The sequence below is a fragment of the Melospiza melodia genome, chromosome 8 (assembly GCF_035770615.1).
Source record: "Melospiza melodia melodia isolate bMelMel2 chromosome 8, bMelMel2.pri, whole genome shotgun sequence".
NCBI classification, from domain to species: domain Eukaryota; kingdom Metazoa; phylum Chordata; class Aves; order Passeriformes; family Passerellidae; genus Melospiza; species Melospiza melodia.
The window spans coordinates 23,808,580-23,830,733 of record NC_086201.1 but is presented as its reverse complement, the minus strand read 5'-3'; the positions used below and the strand labels follow the sequence as shown (position 1 = coordinate 23,830,733).

At 41.9% G+C, this 22,154-nt stretch overlaps 1 long non-coding RNA gene across 1 annotated transcript; it reads right to left on the bottom strand.

The window, feature by feature from the left end:
• Nucleotides 1–1,866: 1,866 nt before the first annotated feature.
• LOC134421388 (uncharacterized) lies at nucleotides 1,867–21,330 on the bottom strand. The gene is made up of 7 exons (XR_010028589.1): nucleotides 21,222–21,330; nucleotides 14,662–14,871; nucleotides 11,848–11,972; nucleotides 11,079–11,272; nucleotides 10,650–10,723; nucleotides 4,656–4,739; nucleotides 1,867–3,622 (listed from the first exon to the last, which is right to left on the bottom strand). It is a non-coding gene; the product is annotated as an uncharacterized LOC134421388 (long non-coding RNA).
• Nucleotides 21,331–22,154: the final 824 nt, after the last annotated feature.

Below are 22,154 nucleotides of genomic sequence, written 5' to 3'. Positions count from 1 at the left end.
TGAATACAGTCATATTTTCTATGGATTTGGATTGGATATTTTTGCTTCCATTAAGTCTTTCATCACTGGACCATTTGTAATCTGTCTCTTCTATATATTGCCTACTGTCAGATAATGAGCAACTTCATGGTGGTTCAACCTTTGCACCAGATCACAGTTCTCCAACCATCTATATCATGAAGTATAATGAATACTTAGCATCATTGAGTCCTCTTCCCTCTCCAGATCTGGGCTGAAAGTGGCCAGCGAGATCAGGAATTATGACAGGAGGAGGAGAAGAAAAGAATCCACTTAATACCTGTTTTCATAGCAAATGAGATTAACAAACAAATGCAGAAAGCTGGCACAAAGGCTGTCCATAAGCCAGCCCAGAGGACATGTCCCTTCCTTGGCATCTGCTCAGGGTGCGTGACTAGTTACTTTTAAAAATGTACTGTCAGATATTTACCCAATGTGCTAATTCATTTCTGGGCTTGACTCAGCTCTAAAATTAATGCATTTCCTTTCCCTGGGCAGTACAAGGAGTTCCAGAGTGATAATAGTATTGACTTTTGGGTGTTGACCAAGTTATCCTATAGCTGCGACAAGCAGTAGAACAAAAAGCATCAGGAGAAAATTCTAAACAGAAACTAGTAAGAGTTCCCAAGCAAAACCACAGCTAAGGTGGGCTAGACAGTCTTAAAAATTCACATTATTTCCTATAAATCTCATTCACTCAGTGCTGAGACATCAGTTTAAATGACTGAGCTCAGAAGGGCATTGGTACCCCTTTGACCCATGGCAGCAGTAGCATGGGAAGAAGAGAGGGAGGGAGGGGATCCAGGTGCTACAGCTCCTTTGAGATTACCTTTGGCCAGCAGCAGACTCTCAATTAAAAACTATTGTAGCACGCAACAGAAGAAATTTGTTTCTGCACTTAAAAGGCCAGTCTATAATCCCATTAAAATGAAGCTGGAATAAAAGGAAGAAAATAGTGGTTTTCTCTTGCAGGATGCATTAACATAACTACTCTGAATTTGGGGTTAGTCACAGAATTGGGTAAAGGCCAAATTTCCTGCATGAAGCTGCCTAAAAACAAAGAAGCATGTTTGACTTCACAAGCTCTTCCACACCAATCAATAAATTCTAAAGAAAGATTTATTTACGCAATTCAATAAGTCCTTGATGAGATACTAAGCTATTTCAACTCCTCAGACATTTAATGGTCAGATGGTATCATGCTAAAGAGGATTTTCCAGTCTAACAACTCTATTTCACTGTATGTATTTTTAAATGTTTTTAAATGGATAGTCCAGTGTTTGAAGCACAGGATATTTCTTTAGCTGACTGGTCAGAAGCTGGTCTGATCCAGTAACAACCAACAGCCATTCCTGGCCTGCAGTTCTTTGGTGGCTTATATGAATTCATTTGATGTGCTCAGCAGAAGTAGCTGCCACTGGGCAGGAGGCCAAGTGGTGAAAGCGTCACATTTTGCACTAATCAGGCACTTCATTGCTCTCTGCAGTTATGGCTGGCCAGCCCTTTGTGCAGGAAGCCCCATTAACTTTAAACTTAGCTCCCTAAAGGGCATAGCAGGGGCTGGAGTGGTAAAACTGACACCAAAAATAAATGGGAGCAAAATTTGTCCTGTCTAGTTCTGTTACAAGGAAGTTCAAGCCTTCTGGTGTTACATTATCAGAGGGCTTTATCTGTTCAGCTCCCTTTAGAGTATTAATTCAAACTCACATAGTTCCAGTCCCTGAATTCTGCCATCAACTGTCCATATCCATTTGATAGATTGAAATATTAACTGGAATTCCAAGTGCAGTGTATAAAAATATAAATGCATCTCTTGAAAATTAGCTGTCAGACAGAAGAAAACCCTCCTTCCGTGCTGTGCGCTGGGAAGAGTCAGTGACTGCATGTTCCCCAGGAAGCTGGTTAAACCCACAGAGCTCTTGCTGCAGTTCCTCACTTCCCTGCAGTCACGCAGCACTCCCACACTTTGGTACCTGGGCCTCTCTCCAAGCACACAGTCATTTACTATGGGAATGGTTCAATTATCACAGATAGAAAATGCAGGCTGGTAGATATGGAAGGGCGAGAAAGAAGCCTGTCCAACTAAAGATGGGGACTCCACCTTTTGTGTAAATAAGTTAGGAGCTGGTTTGAATAGAGGAGATGCTACAGAACGCACTAGCTGCAGGATAAGAACATGACATACTTTTCTCAAGGCTCCTACCTGTGCTGCTATAGCAGGACACACTGGACTGTGGTGGTGTGTTTTGTGCACACCCCTCGTTTCAACAAATTCCTAATCTCACTATGGGAAGGAATGGATCAGTGCATCTTGAATTGGGGCTTCCTGACAGGAACAAGAATTTGGTTTTAAAACACTGTTCATATATTAGTTAGGCTTCACTAGCACTGGAAAACATAAATTAAAAAGTCATTAATGTTGAAGATGATTTTGACCCCTCCATGAATGGAGGCAGCTGTTTTTTACCTCAAAACATGCCATTTGTGGTCCTCCTTTCCTCTGTACCATACTCTGTAGAGATGAGAGGTGTTGTACATCAATCTCTAACATGTATTGAGTGTCACTCTTGTCATGCTGATGCCTATGGATCCTGTCCTGGCAGTGCAGACCTTTCAGAACTTTTGACTCATACAAAGCTGGAAGAGGGATGTGTTTCTTTCTGTTTTCCTACAGAAAACGTGCTCTGCACTCCTCAAACCACCCTGGGACACAGCAAGTGTGTGTCTGGGTGTCCCCTGAAGGGAGCACGGGACACACTGCACAGGGTCTTCCTCCCAGAAGTGGGAGCAGGTGCCTCCGAAGCCTGACATGGCACTCTGCAGCTTCAAGGAAAGGCTGAAGTTTTCCATGGACAGGAACTGCTCCCAAAGTGCTCAGATGAAGGTAAAAAAGGCTGATGGGGGATGAGAGAGAATCCCTTCCTCTACCTTCCATCCTCTGAAGGAAGTTCCCCAAGACCATCCAGGTGGTTTGGTTATGCCATGGTTCTAAGTAACACGGCAATAAATTTTTCTTTGTGGCAACAGTTTTTTGAGAAACATTTGAATGGCATCACCAAAATATTCCTAAAGTGATCAAAGGTTCAGAAAAATGCCAGAGTGGCCTGACATTTTAAGCCATATCAGTACCCTTTTAGGAACTAATATGCAAAGATCTGGACATTTTCCCCCTTGGTTGTTAGAATAAGCATGTGAGCAGTGCACTGCCACAGCTGAACCCAGATGTTAAAGCTGAGATTGCCAAAACTATATCTTGGGATCTCATGCATACAGAATTTCACAAGGTGGATTTGATCAGAGTGGCAAGGCTTACCATGTAGGGAAACTCATCATTTTAATCACCATTACTGAATATATTGAAATCTACACTTTACACAAAACAATGGCATCTCTAATGAGAATGCTCCAGCACCTCAGTTTCACTGCTAGCTTTATCATCCATTCTTTCTCATGCATGTGTTTTTTTAGTGGCTGCGTGCCCTTGTACACACAGGAGAAGATCACATTCACACAGAAAGACTTATCTGTGAAGTGCTGAGGTCATTAATCTCATGAAGCCAGCAGAGCACCACAGGAAACGTCTCCTTGCTGTAAGATGGTCTTGCTTTTGTGCAGACAAAAAAAAAAAAATAAAAATACTGTCCCAGCATTTTCTGATATGTAGCTCTTTGTTTTAAAGATTACATGTGAAGGAATAAGTATCCTGGCACTGGTAAGCACACCATAGGCTAGGAGGTTTTTATTTGCTAGTTATTGTTTGTCTTATAAATGCTAAAGTGAAATGACGCAAGTGCCCTTTTTGTTGTCATATTGTTTGTTTTAGCTTTCATTGGATGCAATCCAAGGGTACCTTTACGTAGGCTCCTGTATAATTAAGATAGTGTGCACATTCTCTGAAAGGAAATCATTAAGAGCCTCTCACAGAGAATGCACTGATTTCCCTGTCTGTGCCTTTTAAGTGGGTATTGCTCACACTCCATCAATTAACTTCTTGATAGTCCAGGCAGACTTCAAAAATTAATCCCATGTTAAGCTTCCAAAGCAGCTTTCAGCTGAAAACATTCAAGCTACTTTGCAGGCTATAATTCACTTGCTACAAACATTAATTTCTTGGTTTTTCCCCAATTATAAGATGTTCTTCTCAGAAAAAAAAAAAACCAAAAAAAACCCCCCAAAAAAAAACAACAACAAAAAAAAACACTCCACCAACCAAAACCCCAACTTTTTTTTCCTCAGAAACACTTTAGAATCTGGGAGTTTTTGAGTTTTTAGTTTGTTTGTTTTTAAAGTAACAAAACCAAAAAAGCAGCTCTATAAATCCTCAGATTAATTGCTGGGTTCCTTGGTTATAGATGTTAAATCAAAAAATCAAGAGAAACAGGTATGATTCTTGGGAAAGGAATCTGGGGGTTTAACAACTGAACAAAGAGGATAAAGTACAATTTCACTGTATATTTACTCAACTGAAACTGCAAACACAAGTCATAAACTTTCCCATTGCCTATAAATAACCACCTTCCATTGCTAGAAACTCTCTGTAGCTGTGTGTGTGCTCCCAGTGGCTGAGGTGTGCCCCGATAGCAGGCTGTCCCTGCTGAGAACCTGCCAGGCTGCTGTGCAGCTCAGACCCTGCTCACCTGCCAGCTCCCCTTGGGTGCTCCTGCTCCCAAACTGCCCTGTCCCCGCTACACCTCACAATGGAAGATCTTCCTCCTCTTGACCTAAGGGGAAAGTTAAGAAAAAAAGCCTTTTAAACTAAACCATGCTTTGACACTAGAAAGGGAAAAGCTCTGCTACTGCTGTGCTCACCTGCCTTTATTGGCAGCTCAAGCTGAGGATTGAATTTTCTCATCTTGAAAGCCTACCCAAAAATTTAGTAGACTTCAGGGGAGATTTGGCATCTAAAACTGTCTTCCTAAGTAAAAACAAATAAAAACACCATGTACAGTTAATGCAGGCATATTTGTAGATGATCAGTGTGCAATGGTAAAAAATGATTATTGAATTGGTATTTGGTATATTCTGAAAGCTGCAACTGAAGTCGAAACAGTGTGTGCATTACAGCAGGAGCTGCTTGACTGAACACGCTGCAGCTAAAATTGTATCAAAGTAGTTACAAAACCTGATTAAACAGGGCTTCATTCCCACATGCAACTCCACCTTGCTGCCTTGGCAGAGTCATTCACTGGTAACACCCTGTTGCTGGGTTTCACAGAGCTCATTAGCAGTTAATAATAGCAGAGCAAAGGAGTTCAGTTTGTTTCCATCACACTGATGGTGTTTAGGGAATCGATGCCCTCTGACAAAGGGTGATGGTTCAAAAAACACACTTTGCATCAGCTCCTGTTTTCTGTCTGACTCCAAAGGCAGCAGAGTCAGTCAGCCCTGAGGATCTGTGCTGCCTGCAGTGACAGAATTACACCGCCCTGCTCATCCACTTCCACCAGGGGAAAGCTGATATGCTTCAAAAAGAGGTCCCAGAGCGCTCAGCAGTAAAGACTTATAAAGCATCCCCACTTCAGAAATCTGTCAGAAGAGGAAATTAATGGCTCTAAATACAGATCCCTATTTTTTGCAACATACAAACTGCAGCCCCTTACAAGTCTTTTGTGCATTAATGTGTTTCCTAATATGTCACTTCTTGAAAACTAATGCTGTGACAGCACTTATATTGTGGATATATATATATATCAGCTGATCTTACTGCTTGCTGGAAAGTCAGATACTCAGCTTCCAACTGTGGGGCCTTCCAGCTAAGCTCCTATTCACCTCTAAATACAGTACATAAGGTCTCAAAAACTGTGATTAAGACGATTGAAATGAAGTAGTGAAAAACTCCATCCAAACAAGCTTCATCTCTACATCAATGACATGTGAAAAATGTAATTGCAATTGTATTTCAACATCTCGCCCACTTTTGGAAAACAGAAGACATTTCTTCCACCCCCATTCTTTGCAAAATTTCTATGCTGCTTCTATTTAAATGAAGAAAGAAGAATGTGCAACATTTTTTCAGACCAGTCAGAGTATTCCAGCCTCAGGAATTTGTCTTCATATAAAATCACCACAGCTGCAGTGCAGGACCCAAGTATTTTTTACCCTTTGCTAAGATGATAGACAGCAATTCTCCCTCCTAAGCATCACAAAAATAAGAGACTGTCAAATAATCCTTGCAAAAGTATATTAAACACTGCAAGATTCTTGACTCTCCTGCTCTTCCTTGACTGCACCAGTTTGCTGTATAAAGGGATTTTAAGTAGTTTAGCCTTTCCAAACTGTTTGCCCTGGAGAGAGCATTCTGTACTATTCCAAGCATTGCAGGGACTGTCCCCTCCAGTTTCCATGGCACATTTTGCATGCTGACACTCCAGAAAGACTTTGGAAGGAGTTCTTGTCCTTGGGCATAGCCAAATGTTACTCTTGGAAGGAGTGGGGACAAAAAGACACCTCAGAGCTCTGGGCACCCTCCTCACAGGATGATAAAGCAGCTTCAGAGAAAAGACACGAAACTTGTTCAGCTTGGGCCATTACCCAGAGCTTACAAAAACCACCATGGAGTTGTGGTATGTTTAAGAAATGAATATACAGGTACTATCTCCCAACAACCAGTAGCAAAAATTTTTTACAAGTCCAGACATCTTAAAACCAGTGAACTGCTATGGGAGAAGCAGTGCTGCTCCTGACTTAGAAGTGGCAAGCTGCTGTTCCCACCTGCTGGGGGTGGTTTTAGCAGATGCAACATGTACCTGGTAACTTGACTTCTGTTATTGCTTTCCTCTAAGAAATATGAAAATTATTTTTTAAAAAATGCAAGTAATTTCTTCCAGATCTGCTAAATAAATAATGTAATAATAAATAAATAAATGGAATCAGCTAAATTCCTGCAGGTAGGTTTTCTCCCCAGAGAGAATGGTATATACGTGTGCTTGCTTCTTCTGAATTTTAAGCTATCTGATAAGCACTAACAAACCTGTCACTTATATAGATTTACAATCTGTTTTCTCATAAAGCATTAATTCAAAATGAAGGAGGAAATAAAGCAGAGTCCCTTTAAGATTGGTGCAGCATTCTCAGGCACTGGATATGGGCAGAAATCTGGCAGGTCTCCCCAGGCTGGTCAGAAGATCAGATCTGCTGACACTTGGGACCAGAGCTGCTGCCAGTGCCCCCATCTAGATTTGCACACAGTGTCTTGTGTGGGCACTGGCAGCAGCTCTGGTCCCAGGTGTCAGCAAATATGGTCCTCTGACCACAAACACTCAAGGCTTTGAAAGGAGAAAGCAGCTGGTTTTAAATACCTGAAAAGTTGTGCCAGAAGAAAAAGAGAGTGATGTTCAAAATTCACCCATTTTTTCCTCTTATCATAAGCCAAAACATTGTCATAAATATGCATTATTTGAGAAAAAACATTAACTTTATTTTGTCTGATTAACTATTTCCATTGATAAAAATTTTCATTGGTAAGTCTTCAGTAATAAATTGCTGAAATCTGAAATCAGATGCACACCTAGCAAAGATGTTTAACTTAGCTTATTATCTCATGTTAGTGAAAATACAGGAAAAAAGTCTTAATTCAAAAGTATTGCCTATGTTAGCAATGGGCTAGCTCTAGCCATGCAGTTTACAACATTAGGTAGAAATCAACTGATTATCATTTTCATACTAACTTTGGAGAATCAATTTACATAATCTACTGATGCAACTGTTTTCTTCCCAGGTGGAAGATGCTTTGTGACTCATGGACTGCAGCACAGCTGCTTTTTGTCTTGTTCTGTGACCTGCCTGGGATGTAAAGTAGTTGTTGGAGCAACAGGCACAGCTGCACTACATCTGAATGCTCCCACTGTGAACTCCAAAGCTGTCTGACAGCTATGCAGCAGAAAAAACACAGAACATGAAAATCTTTGGCACAGGGCAAGTCCATCAGCCCACATGCCAGAGAGCAGGTTGGACACCACTCCTGACAGTGGGTGAAAGCATCTGCAAGTGGATATTCCTGAGTCTCCAACCTCTCCTGCTCTTTGGACATTTTTTAAGTAAACCCTTTTCATTTTGCCATTCTTAGGCAAAGGGAAGGAGTTGATATTGTGGGGTCTTTGTGAGGATTATCTGGTGGTCGCGTGCAAGAGTCACTAAATTGCAGCTCTGCCATGAGCAAACCTGTACAGCTCTACCTACAGCTGTGAGGAGAAGCTGCCCTGCCAAGTGGGAATTGCACTTATTTTCTTTCACATTTTTGGTAACGCAGTCTAAAGCTTTTCTTTTGGTTTGGTGATAGGACCCCAAAGACCTATCTCTGTATACTGAAGAAGAACACTGAATATTCTCCATTTCATGTATGGCCTGCTCTTCCTAGCAGAACTTTTTATGGGCGGAAAATCCCAAGAAACAAGCCTGAAGTGCAATAATTCTGAAAGTTCAGGTTTCTGAATATTTCCAGCTAGTTCCTGTGTTTGTACCGGTGATTGTTCCTTTATGGGCTGAGTATAGGGATGCACCATCCAGTGCTCATGAGATCACAGCATCCTGCCAGGCAGGCAGACAAAACCTCATGTTTTATAACTGAGGAGGTGAAATGTGCCAAGAGCATGAAACCAGGCTGCTGAGCTTAATCTTGCTTTCATGGTTACTCTTATACCTTCAACCTCTGAAAGTTCCTCCAACTTAGACAAATCCAAAAATACTTCAAGCTGAGCACAGCAGCTGCTGGGCACAAGGACGGCATCTCTGTGGCTGCCCAAACCAAGATAAAAACATCATCAAGTGTGCAGCTAGGAGAAAAGGAGCAGAGGACATTTTCCACTACTATTCTGGAAACAGGGTCTTAGGGCTGCCAGTGCTATTAGTGCTCCATCAATCACTGATATTATTGTGGGCTCAGTTTAGTCAAAAAAAATCTTATAGAACAAATGAATCCTCCTTCCTTTTGCTAGTTTACCCAGATGAAATATTACATAATAAAACATTAAGAATGCTGTGGTAGTAAGGACAGGAGCACATAGTCAGAAAAATATGATATGGTGTTAAAAGGAAACCTCCAACCCCTTCTTGCATCCTGAAGGAAAGAGTGATAAAAGTGGATTTTAATTATTAACTTGGATTAGCTATCACAATACCTGAGAAATTGCCATATGGAACATATTCCAGTATAGCTTTTACTCTTAATGGCCTCCAGCCTTCCAAGAAACAAAATCTGTGTTACATAAACCAATATCAAAGTGGCCTTGCTTTTCCTTCCCCTAGAGCTACAAATACATCAGCTATGCAAGAGCCATTAATGTGCAGTTAATGTGTCCAGTAAAAAATTTTAGTGAAACATACTGTGGTTGCTTGAAATAAGTGTTTGGATCGAATAAAGTTATAGTACTGGGAGACTTGAAGCAGAAATTCCAGCTATGTTACCCTTTCACTTTTATTTGTTCTCAAAAAAGTTCCTGCTGTGATTATGGCTGTGCTTTAGAGCAGAGTGTGAAGGATGTAAGGCATGAAGAGCTGTGCTATTCAGCCCTTTAATTAATGACAGCCATCCCTAAAATATCAACTAGTAATATCCATGAAAAGATGACACCTCCTTTATATTTTGCACAGATAGAAGAATCAGAACCAATGAAAGGGACATGAACAACAGTGGCATTGCCTTACAGTCTCTATAAGGCAGTATCAAGTTCCCATCACTATTTCTCAGATAAATGTTTTGTACTGGAGACACAATTTTTGGTGCTTGTAAACATATTTTTCCTTCCGCAAAGTTGTTAAAAATAATAGCACATATTTATATAAAAGCACCAGGATTAAAATAGCACAAGCTGATTTCCTGTTTCTCCAAAAAGCAGTGAGTATGGGCAAACCAAGGCAGGGCTTCCAGAAGGGCTTGTGAAAGGTTAGAGGTCAGTGTCCTCTGATTTTGAGAGAGATGGGTTTGAGGAGAAGAGAGAAAGGAGAGCTCAAGTGAAATTATTCTTCAGGTTGTGGCCTAGCTGCAGGAGATCTGCTTTCAAACCTTCTTCCATATTCCTTTGGTAAAACAAGCAAGGACCTGCCACAGGCAGAGAGAGGACAGGTATACAGCCACACATGCAATTTTGGTCAGTAGAAGGGGAGAGTGGATGAAATGGATCCAAACTCCAGCTGCTGAGCTCTGGGCTAGTGAATGTGCAGAGCCATGGGGAACAGTGTGGCTCTACGCCTTTCCCTCAGTTACAGCACTAACAAATGCAAGAGCTCACTCTTTCTTCAACCTCTTTTTGCTTACAAAAGGACAACATTCCTCATCATTTTTCTCTTCAAAGCAAGTAAAGGCATTTCAGAAAAAAAACCCCAAAACTTAAATGGATGTTGTTGAATATGCAAATGTCATGATGAGATTGACTCTAAGAAAGGCATGTTGTATACCAAATGCATCCTGGGTGAGGCCAGTGTTTGCCTTTGAATGATGGCATACAGTGAATTCATTGACAGGCCCAGCAGCCCACACTTCTTTCTGAATAATCACAATCTGAGAAAAAGCTAAGATAGAGCACAGCAGTAATCCTCAAAGGTTAACACACTTGCACATGTGCACAAGAAGACACAATGGCAAACAAATCTCAAACAGAACAGCCTGGCTTTTATTTTTTTCACAGAGCTCTTACCTCTTCACAACCAGACACTTCTCAGTGTTCTCTTCCTCCTCCTCCTCCCAAGAAAGCATCTGCATCAGTTCATCCTAGAGTGGAGGAGGGGGTGAATAAGGGAAAAAAAAACCCATGTAATTTTGGCATTTGAATAAATATGAACATTGTTTCTGCTGTTTCATTTCTATCAGATTTGGCTTCTCTCTTTGTTGGGTGGTTTTAACAGCTGTTTATTTGCACACAGTTGTGCAAGCTATTTTACAGCTTGTTGAGTTAGACTTGAGACACAGCATGTGGTTCCCTTCAGGCATAACTAACTTAAAATAACAAAGCCCAAGAATTCCTTCTTAAGAAGCTCAAGGCCATTTGTTTAAAGTTTGAAAAGAATTAGGATCCTGTAATTTCAGGCTTTGTTATGAAAGGGGTGAAAAGTTTCCTTCACATTACCTGGCTGGATGCACTCTGCAGCTGTATCCCACTGCAGAACCACCAAAAAGTCATCTTGCTCTGTGTGTGCTGGTTCCAGAGAAAATTCTGGCTACAAACATGTTACAGCCACATGTAACACACCTTGGAGGAGGGGTGACTGCATGAAAAATAGTAGCTGAAACTTGATGGCTTTAAGAAAAAGACAAACCAACCTGTAAACAAGCAAACAACAGAATAATTTTTATAGCCCTTTTCATTCTCACAGTTTAAGGAATTGTCAAAACTAGAAGAAAATGTAATTTTACTTATCTTAAGCACAGTAAAGAGAGAAATGCCACGGAGGTGACAGCAATAAGAGCAAACATTTTCTCAGAAGCCCCTGAAGGGCTGTGCTGTAGCCGAAGGTTGAGAACAACTGTATTCACCATGCACCGGGGTCAGCAATAGCCAAGTGCCAGCCAGAAAAAGAAAACAGCTGAGACAAGAGAGATATTTGCAGGACTGATAAGAAGTTTTTACTGTAACAAAGGGCAGCTTTGTTCTATGTAGCTGATAGAACAATATTGGTCTTGGAGATCCTTAGGTTTAAAAACAGTTCCTTGCTAGGCAAGGATACATTTTTTGCTACTCAAGTGTGGGCAGGCATTAAGAGAAAGAGGCACAGGGATGTGTGAATTACTGCTCCCTGGCCTGGGAGAATAAGACAGCTTGAAGATAGCAGAGTAAGAACAAGCACTTCTGAGAAGTCTGACAAGCAAAAGATCAAAAGGCTTCTGCTTCAACTTACTGTTTCCCTTTAATGGCTGTAGGCTGAATGCTTGATTCCCAATCAGTCCCTCATGCTTTTTTACCCCCATGTATGGGCATTACATCTCTTCTCTTCAATCCAGACCTTTGGAGGTTTTCCCAGCACTGTGAAGGGACAGAGTATATTACACTTTTTACATTTAGCTACTGTAGGTTCAAATCAAATGTGTCTAATTCTTAATAATGGATACCTTGAACCCACAAGCAAGCTGCTGGAAAATTACTTTCGTTACATAGAAAACCGGTAAACACTAATACTAATACAAAGGGCATATCTGACTAACAGATTGTTGAAGGAACACAAAACATGAGAATTTAATCCTATAGCTTGGACAGAATATTAAAAACATTTGCTTTTTGAAGAGTGAACTTGTGGTTTGATAATGCAAAGAAGGGAATTTCAGCTGAGTTGTCCAGTAGCTTCTAATTGAAAGAAGAGATACAGCTTATAGACAGCTCCAATTACAATGAAGTATTGATAAAAAGGATTTTCAGGCACAAATTCATCTCTCAGGAGTGCCAAGTTGCAATGTTTATAAAATGCCAAGAATGCTCTTCCATTTTATAGCAGGTAACTACATTATCTTGCAAATCACATCTCCTAGGGCCTACTGTATTACAGCCTTAACCCATCCCACAGTTTATCTGAGCATTGTGATGACAGCCCCAGCTGTACTGTGCTGAGGCTTGTGGGATGGCTGCTCCATTTGATGGTACAGGGGGTGTTCAGCTGCAGGAATGGAATTTGCAAACCTGAGTTGAGTCCTCACATCCTCTGTGCAGTGAAAGTCTTCGATGCTTGCAGTTAGCATGCACAACATCCTCATGGAAGAACACCTGAAAAACTTCTTCAGGTGTTAGCACCATCCAAATGCCAGATTATAGATCAAATCTGCTTTGTAGTGAAATGTCTCTATCATTCTCCAGGGAACAAGCTCACCCCACTCAAGGCCCAAGACAGGGACTCTGATTCTGCTCTTTTAAAAATACCTTTGCTTTCCCAGCCTTCACACAAAATATAGCAGCAGCTCCTGTCTGAGCAACCAGGAACAAAACTTTTATGAGCTCTAAAGGTAAATCTTTCTTATGATGAGACCACAGTGCCAGGCCCTCCTGGCGCCATGCATATCTTATTGGAACACCATGGCTTCATGCTCTTCCCAGAGAAGGGTGAAAGGGTCCCTTTAGCAGAGGAGCTGCAGAGTTTAATGGTTTCCTGTCTAGCAAGAATGTGAACTGCAGTTCCTTTTGTCTGCAAATGGGGCTGAGCTCATTTCTCACATCCCAGCGAGGGCCTCCAGGTTGTTCAATAACAATGCTCCCTTCTGCAGCCTACTGTAATTTTCAGTGACAGTAGGGATGCAAGTTCTGTGCTTTTTGCTGACCTCCTTTTAATCACTGAATCCTACTAATCCTCACATGACATTTCACAAATCAGCCCCAGAGGCAGGCTCTGCATGAGGGATCCCAGGTGGCAGAGAGGCTTATCTACAAATGCAGTAGCTCTGACCAGGCTGAGTGCAACTCCCAGAGCTACACAGCTTGTCTGGCACAAATATGGGTACCCATGGATGTCTGGCTGTGTGTAACTACTGGAGCTCTTCGAGGCTCATCTTAGATGCAGGTGAATACATTTGGCCTTAATTTGCATTTTAGCTCTCTAGATCCTCTTTTTTGAAAATCTGGCCTGACATTCTCTAACATAAACTCTGTTGAACTAATTCTCCAGATTATCCAGGATAAAGTTTGCTGAAAGTTAAATCATCTTAATATAAGAGTAATTGGTACAGAACACTGTACATTACAAAAAGACAGGAAGCCTAGACCCTCCAAAAGGCATTAAGACATGGAAAGGTGAAGGTTGGCATGTTTCTCACTAGGCCAAACAAAATACATGGCTAAAACAGATTGTAAAACTCTTCAAACTGAATGTTTCCAATAGAAACTTCTGCTGCTGTCAGTTCTGAAAATGCAGGTAGCAGCAGAGCCTGGAGATGCCACAAGCTGGGGGCAAGGTGAGCCTCTCCTGCTCTGCAGGCATCAGCCCCAGGGCCTCCCTCTGGAGCAGGGACACGGCTGCAGGGCCCTGGGAGAGGCAGCAGGGCAGCCTGGTGACAGCCACCAGCCCAGGCCATCAGGCATCACCGCCAGGGTGAGGTGGGGCAGCCTGAGTGCAGGGACAGGGAGAGGTTCCTTGGTGACCCCGCATTCCTCAGCACCGAGGCTGCCGGATGAGCTTCTGCTCCACCCTGAGCTGGGAGCTCAGCACCTCCAGAAGCTGCAACCCTGAGCTGAGGTACAGAATTCCAGAGCACAAGCACCTGGAGCAGCTTGAGCAGCAAGCTGGTAGACTGTAAGTAGGAAGGTGAGACATTTGAGATGGAAACAAACAGCTGGAAATACCAGAAGGCATGGATGACTGACAAAAGTGATGGCTGCAATTTAATGAACAAATAGCTCAATTACAAAGTGGAAAATACCATAAAAAGCATGCCACATCAGAAAAGGTTATCAAGCATCTATCATCCATTCTATTAAACATTCATAGCTCAAAGTTAATCACAATTCTTGGCTTGTTAGTCCTATGAGTTAAAGATTCCGGATTTCCTGGCCCATTTTATGTCAGGAAAAGGGCAACAAGACATCACAATCACTGGCATCAGGAAGCAAACTCACAAAGTATAACTACAGCACTCAGACAACATGAACAGAATTTTTCACAGTACCTGGCAGCCAGCTTGGAATGGATTTACTATTACTCTATTAAAACTTTCTGACAGAAATCTTCACTTACATATGTATCTTCCCTTCTTTTCATCATGAAAATCTAATTCCCTTCCTGAAGGTATAAAGTCATTGGCAGAACTGCAGTGTTCTCTTTAAATGTTCAACATGTTTGACCATCGGCTGTTGCCCACTGGTGCTCTGTATCCTTTAGTGGAGCTGAGCTCATGCCACTGCTGTCGGGGGAAGCTTGGTCACCAGAACACCAACTTCCCAAACCCTGCAGGAGAGCAGGAGGATGCTGAGGCTGTGAGCACAACTCTGCATTCTCAAAGAAAGCTGTCTGTTTCTTGGCAACTGGAAAAACAATCTCTCTCAATTCATGCAGTCTAGTCCACAGCTGCTGTTCAAACATTGGAGGGAATATTTGAGCCCTTTCAAATTGTTGATAATGAAATTACACAGACAAGAGATTAGATTGTTCATTTGGAAATGGGTTTAATTAATAGCCTGGACATTTTATTTGTACCCTTTCTAAAGTTCATGATTCAAGTTTCATTTCCTTCCCCTTCTGTAGCATCTCTTGCTGCAAAGTTATGAAAAAGAAAGGAGGAAAAAACATATTTGGTTTGGGGTTTTTTCCAAGTAATTCAAGGCAGAGTATTGGAACTTTTGTTAAAATATACCTGCTTCCTTTATGGTTCAGCAAAAATCACATGCAACAGGAGGGTTTGAAGGGTCACTTGATGGTCTTGTGTCCAAGGCTCATTCTGACCACAGCATTGTGTTTCATCTCCAGTGGCTATGTTTTTACACATATATATTTATTCCTTTTCACATGTTCTTTATGCTTTCTCCCCCTCACACTTGTGGAATACTAACACTTGTCAGAGTCCTGCCTTACAGTTCACAGGCAGCTCTCTCCATTTTAAGGCTTGAATAAAGGTGGTGGGAGCTTTGCCTTTTAGGCAAAGTTCAAAAGTTGGCAAATATCCTTTATGAGCTTGTAAACACATTTCTGTGACTAAAAGGAACTGTCAGACATTTCTAGCCATGAGAGGAATGCACTCCCCTCAGTCTACTTAGTGACTTTTATATTCTAAATCTCTCTTGCCTGCTATGATTTTCATGAACTTATTCGATTTTTAAATTCTTACAGCACAAAGCAGTCACTGCTTAAGACAAAGTAAATATAATTCACAAGGTCATTACTTACCTAGAAAACAACATTAAGTAAATATCATTAAAAATATATACCTTGGGCACAGGAGCTCCAAACTTCTACAAGGAAATAAACCTTCACCAGGAGTCTCATGAAGGGGCTCCTCATAGAACATTACAGACATTATTACTGCTCTGCTCTATCCATGAACCTCCTGATTTTTTTATTATGTCATCATGTAAAAAAATAATTCCTATCTTAAAAATAACTATTGCTTCCTACACTGCCTCTTTTGAAGTGAAAGCTAGAGAAAACTTTGATTACAAAGGTGTAGCTCCTTCTGAGACACTGTTTAATGAAGCCACTTTCGTTTCCTATTGAACAGCCTTTCACACTTCCATTTTGTTGAATGACAAACAATAGCCATGGGGAAATTAAACACTGAAATCTGCAGACACTCTGGAACAATATTTGTTTAACAGCTGCTGAACTCTGGAAGTAACAGCAAAGAGTATTATGTAAGAAAATCCTGTAACCCAAACAGATAATATTCTGGTTAACATCACTTTGAGGCTCTACTTGCTTCAAACACCAGTTGTTACAAGAAAACAATGTTCTGCTAAGGATCCTTGGTGCAGGACTCTTTGTTCAGTCCAGAAACGTAGCAACCTAGAAATGTTCAATCAATCAAATTCAGGTAAATGTATAATTGCTATGGCTTTAAAAGGAAACAAATATATAATACAACAGACGACTTGGTCTTGCTTTGCTTTGAAATAAATATTACTGGAATGATAGATTGTACACTAGTTTGTTCCAGTCTTCAGAGCTAAAATTGAATCCATAAAAATAGATCTGGAACCATCAAGAGCTGTAAGTGCAGGCCTGGACAAAGAGTTGACAGAAATAAATGAACTAATTGGACCTATATTTCTTAGCAGAATGTACCAGATTTCATGCCATGATTGTTTTATGATAGTAAATGGAAAACAAACTGCTATTGTTTAAGCTTGGTAAATAAAAGATATTTTTATGAGCATTGACCCAGAAAAAAGTTGACAGTGTGCCAAATAGGTATGTTTTTCCAGTGCTACCAGACATTTTTAACTAAAATCTGAAGTTGGCCAGTAAATTAACATAGTTTTAAGTGACATCATAAATTGTGTGTTTGTTTGGCTGTTACCAGAGATACTTCAAAAGTAACAGTGAAGAATTACCATTTCAAGAGAGGCCATACAACCTTTATCAAATTAGTAATGCTACTTATTCATTCCAGATAGATGAGATTTCAAATAATTATCCAAACTACAAATAACTCAATTAAATCAGTGCAACATTTCAAATCTGGTTATCAAGTTTTACTCAAATTGCTTCAGAGGGCTTTTAGACAGCCTTGTAGGAAATCAATTAAGTAGCAGAACACATGGTAGAAGTATATATTTTTTTAAATAAATCAGTGTAATCATCATCTCTGACAGTTAAGAATTCCTATTTAAAAAGTTGGGGTAGCTCCCTTATCTAGATTTATGGAGTTATATGGAGTTTCACCTAAGTACAACCAACTGCAAAGTTTGAATTCAAGAGATTTGATCATAAATATGCAACTAATGAAGACAAATGCTGGAGAAATCCTTGTCTTCCTCTTAAAAGAGTACAAAAGAGTACCAGTGGGGAAAACAGAATTTATTCCATTAAACCGAGAGTCACTTTTCCATCAGCTTTGTCAGAGTTATTGCATATGACAGCGTCATCATCTTAGCTCACCCATTAGTTGATTTTACTGGGACTAAACATGTTAGTTTTATGCTGTTGTAGATGGATGTTGTAAAAAGAAAATCAAAGATCTTTTCCTGACACATTTTTCTTTCCAGCAGAAATATGGATAACTTCTTATTTAAAAATTCTATGACTGTCAATATTCATCTCACTCCAGCTCCTTGAAACATTTTGGCGACAGCAAAAATGCTGATTTTTCCCCTTTGTGCTGTCCTTAGCGGACTTTTTCCATCAGGACATGGTGTACATCCCCCACAGCACATTGTCTGTCACTGGTACACACTGTGCTAGCAGACATGGGGCCAGAGCAGCACCAGGTCCTGAGCCAGGCTTTGCCAGCAGCACATCCCTGGCACAAGGGAACAATGCAGGGACTCATTCAGCCCAGGGCAGAGTCAGATGGGACAGGCAGACAGAAAGGATGCCCTTCAGCACTTTCTCCTGCCTTTATACCTGAGCACTCTTTCACAAATACCAATGCTCTGCCCTAGACAAGATTTTTATGTACTTTTTTTTATGTTTAACAACAGGTAGTTTGCCTTCAGCTACAGACCTGAGTGCACAGGATAAGGACAGGCAGTGTAGAGCTGGCCATTCATGAAAGGTGAAGCCAAAGATCAAGATGAAATATGTACAGTTCCAGCTGCCAACACTTAGGCTGAGCAAGTAAAAAACCCCTCTGAACAGAAGGATAAGGAATGTCTGTTTTACTGACCCTAAAGGTCCCTTGAGTTGTCTCTGCATTGTAGCACAGGAAATAAGGTCTGGACTGGGACTGCTAACTTCCCATTTGCTTTTAAGCTTCAAGAATATGACAAGTCTGATGCTCACAACACCAAACCAGCAAGAAACATGAGCCAATGCTGAGAAAAGACAAACAAAAGGATTAACCAAAAGCATCCCCCACACTCCTTGTTATCTTAAAAATCTGTTAATAGAGGTGTCTTTCCAATGCCTTCTCTTCCTCTGACTGATTAGGTATTTCTGTCCTTACAGTTGTGTTAACATCTCAGGAATAGAATTTGGCCAGACGTTTAACTTTTAACGTTAAACATTTAATGCTACACCATGTTTTTATCAATTTTTAGCTTCTGCCATGTTGTCCTTTCAAAAGCTGTTCTTCCCATAGTACCAGTAGGGTCACTGGGAAGGATCTCTGTCTGTCCAGAAGCCCAGCAACACCAGACTTATGGAGTGTCCTAACAGACCTCACGGGAAGTCAAACGCCCAGGCTCTATCTATGGCTCTGCCACTTTTGAAATGGATACACAGATTTGATGGATTGTCAGACTTTGCTTCCTTGGGAGTCCCAGTGCCCTGCTCACTCCCCACAGCTGGGGACCAGCTACCCCAAACCATCCCAGCACAAGGGATCCGCTGGCAGGGCTGCAGGCAGCTCTGGCTGGAGGAGCTCCTGCTCCCCACTTACCTCCAGGTTTCCTCCTTTGTGAGTCACTGCCTAGACACAGCTGCAAAGGGCATTAGTGGGAGAGATCCAGATGAACTTCACTTGTTTTTGGGACACTGCAGTTTCCAGTTAAGTTTATTTAGGGTAATAACATGGCCTCTGATGAAGGCAACGTCTCAGTCACAGCCATGAGAGTGCTGCAGATGCAGTGAAAAGCTAACACTTACACTCAGTGTGTTATGAAAGATAATTTGAATTTCTGATGTGTTCTGACACAACCACTGTGCACCAGCTAATGCTTTTACACAGACATCTCCAGACAAGGGATAATTTTACACTGCCTTTGTTATTTATGTAGGTGGCCCACCATGATCCATGGGATTAATGATGCAAATGATGCAAGCTGCAATTGCATTTCATGTGGGTCCTGGTTTCTGATGTACATTATCCTACTGTCTATGCTTGGAAGCAGAGCAGAAAGACTTGCTCCCTGCCCACATAGAACTCTGGTTAACTTACTTCAGAGCATATCTTGGGTGTAAACCAACATATATACAGTGCAAATAATTCATAGGGACTTGAATCCCTTCATGAGAGAGGGAACTTGGCAAGGCAATAAAATAAATTTATGTGATTTTCTTTAGGTTCTTCTGCTTAATGTTATAGCTTAGACAGCAGTTTCACAGGTAGCCCATCAAGAACAATTCAGTCCAAGAACTGACTACAATAAAGATTTTAACCCTGGCTAATTTTTTGGTGAATGCAGATTGCCTTTCTGAGCAGTGAAAAATCTCGCTAAGCTCAAACCATGACAGAAAGTAGCACTACCTCTGTAAAAAGACAGCTCTAGGTACAGTTTGTATGGCTGATTGCAACATTAAATTTACAACCTGGGCAGATTGACTTTGTGTATCTTGTGTATCCCACACCTCAATGAAATTCCTCACACAAGCCTAATTCCACTGAAATATTTTAATGACCCACATTCAGCACCAGTTTATACTAGAGATCCCACCTACTTACACAGCATGAAATCTCCCCCTTTTTGTAGTCTACCACAGCACACATGGCAGAGTCCATACAAGGCTGCCCATGTTGCCAGTGCAAATTGAAGGCCTCCCCAGCCCATGCTGTGCACATTCCCATCCCTGCTAAGTATTTTTAGCAGCATGCCAATCTAACTTCAGGTACTGAAGTGTTTGCTTGTCACATGTTCCTCTGTTTCTTCTACTTCTTAAGATATAAAAATGAAGCACTTAAAAGTTTTTAAATAAATATAAACTCCCATGTTATTACAGGCCATTCTCCATTTCAGGCAAAACCTGGGGTTCTCTAGAATCCTAGAATGGTTTGGGTTGGAGGGGACCTTAAAGGTCATCTGGGCCAATTCTCCTGCAGTGAGAGGGGCAACTTCCACTGGAACAGGTTCCTCAGAGCCCTGCCCAACCTGACCTTCAATGTTTCCAGGGCTGGGGGCATCTCCCAGTTCTCTGGTAAGCCTGTTCCATTGTTTCATTGGCCTCCCTGTAAAAATGTCCCACTCATATCCAGTCTAATTCTACCCTCTCTCAGTTTAGAACCATTGCCCCTATTCCTAACTCCATCCCAGTTGGAGAGAACCAATTTGCTCATCTGACTCTGTGTGCCAGAGGCCTCAAGGTCACGGTGCAGGCTGGCTGTGCCAGCACAGCAGTGGCCCTGCTGTTCCAGGCTCCTCTCCCAGAAACGGCACATGCAGCAGCTCCTTTTGCAGCAGCTCCCAGCTAGCACAGCATTTCTGTACAATATCCATTTTTACTCTTGCGTGCCCAAAAATCTCAGCAGCAGCAGCACAAAATGAATGCAGAACCACAGTGCTTTGATGATTCTAACCTAAGGAGGGAGACTGCCTCCCTTCCAAGGGGAATGGACCCGTGTGTTCCCACATTCCTGTGCTGAGGAGGGGGCTCACCAGGAGGGGAGGGCTCCTCCAGGCAGCCCTTGCCAGCCCCCTGCCCTGGCACGGGAGGGCAGAGCTCAGCTTCCAGCGTTACTTGGCTACCTTCAGTGAAAGGAGCTGGGCTCTGCTCAATAGCCATTGAGTGCATTCCTCAGATTCCTTTCTTCTGCGCTTTGTAAAGCGGGGTTGGAAGTTATTGCTGAAAGCACAGGAAGTTCAAAAGCACCTTTTTCAGCCTCCTGTCACCTCAGGGTATTTTCGTGACAAACTGACCCGGGCTTGAAGGATGAAACTCCTTTTATAGCCCCAGTAACAAAACAATTTACAAAATAATGAATTACTGACCTTTCCATGCTCTCAGCTGGCACCCTCAGGTTGGTAAGTAGCCATGCCCATGAGCAGAAGCACAAGTTGTGCCCCTGGTAATAAGAGCCCAGCTGTCACGGGGGCCAAGGGCTCCTTTGTGTCCCGTTGAAAGTGGCATTTTAAAAACCAGCATGGTACATCTTATCCACTGAAATTAAACAAACGTTTTCCATGACTAGGAACTGCATTTTCAGTGCTCACCTCCCGACTAACAACACTAATTAAAGCTCCAAGGGGAATTTAAAATTGAAATCTGGATGACCAGGGCACAACTGCGTCCTGCAGGGATCCAGTGGGAAAATCCAGATGATTAAGGCAATTGTGATCCACAAGAAAAACATTTAAAAATATTTACCCTATATTAAATATTTAACCATAAGCAAAATGAGGAATAGGTCAAGTGTTTACTACAACACTCTTCCAGCATTATCTATTTAGGGACAGAACCACAGCCTAAGGTGGAGCACATTGGTCACTGCTATGATTCAATCCTGCTCCAGTGCAAAGGGTTGGGTTCAAGCAGCACCTCAGCAACATCCAAATCCCCAGCAAAAGCCACCCTGCACTGCTGGCTGGCAGGCAGCTCCTGTCTGTACAGCTTCAAACCTCCCCCTCCATGGCAGAAGGACAGAAGGCCCTGGCAGGGACAGGTGACCCCGAGTGCACACTGAGCAAAGCCAACTCCCCGAGCACCAACTCCCCAAGCACCAGCTCCCCAAGAACCGGGCACCAACTCCGTGTCCGAGAGGGACGGCAGAGCCAGACTGAGCTCCACAAGGAGTCAATGCTAGGTCAGGCCAGCAAGCAGAAATCAGGATTCCTCCTGCCTCTCCTTGAATCAGACATCATCCTCCCAGAGCTTTCCAAGCCGAGGTAAGTATTTCAATTTATGCTTTGTAACATATATTTTTT